Source organism: Cicer arietinum, chromosome 8 (assembly GCF_000331145.2).
Source record: "Cicer arietinum cultivar CDC Frontier isolate Library 1 chromosome 8, Cicar.CDCFrontier_v2.0, whole genome shotgun sequence".
Lineage (NCBI taxonomy): Eukaryota > Viridiplantae > Streptophyta > Magnoliopsida > Fabales > Fabaceae > Cicer > Cicer arietinum.
The window spans coordinates 13,004,614-13,005,516 of NC_021167.2; positions in this window are offsets into that span (position 1 = coordinate 13,004,614).

The window sequence follows — 903 nt, forward strand, 5'->3', positions numbered from 1 at the left end:
GGGTTGATGGGTTAAGCGGGTGAAAAATAAGGGTTCATATGGGTTTATACGGTCGGGTTCGGATCAGTAATTTGAATCCGCCGATACCCGAACCCGACCGATTTATATTATTATTTTTATGTTATATATTAATATTATTAATTTTATATTATATATTAATATCTAAATTTAAAAAACACAAAAAGTCACTTGCCAAAAATTAAAAAAAAGGCCAATTTATTAAAAAAACCCAGCCACAAGGCAAATGTTTTTTAAAAGCAGTCCAGCCCAACAACAGAACCAAGTCCAACAACTCAGCCCAATTAAAAATAAGTTAGGTAGCAGATTGGGCCAATAAATTATAAAAGAGCAGATTTTTTTTCTTAAATAAGTCCAATAAAATCCAACCCATTTTTATCCGTCCATACATAACCGACACCCGATCTACCCGAACCCGACGTACCCAATTTAAAATATAGACGAAATTGGCCCAAAACATCAAACCCATGGATGGGGCCGGTTTTACATTTTAGGCCCGAACCCACCCATACCCGCCCGATGTCCACCCCCACAAGAAAGGAAAGAAAGTTAAATGTATTATGTTTTAGTCCTCCCATATGAAATCAAAAATAAGTTTGTGAATTAGAATTCTCTCATCCTTTCTCTATCATCGCATCACCATTATCATACCATTAACATCGAATCACCATCTTTGAATCACCATAATCACATTACCAACAAAAAATTAACAACTATAAGGGGTCTACAAACAAAAACAAAAAATTAAATATTAAACTTAGTAAATGTAAACTATAACTACAAAGAATAAACATAAAAATAACATATTTAAGAAAAATTACTTACATACCAATGAAGAAATCTCCAAAACCGCATTTTAGTATTTTCATCAATGTTAAAGATGAA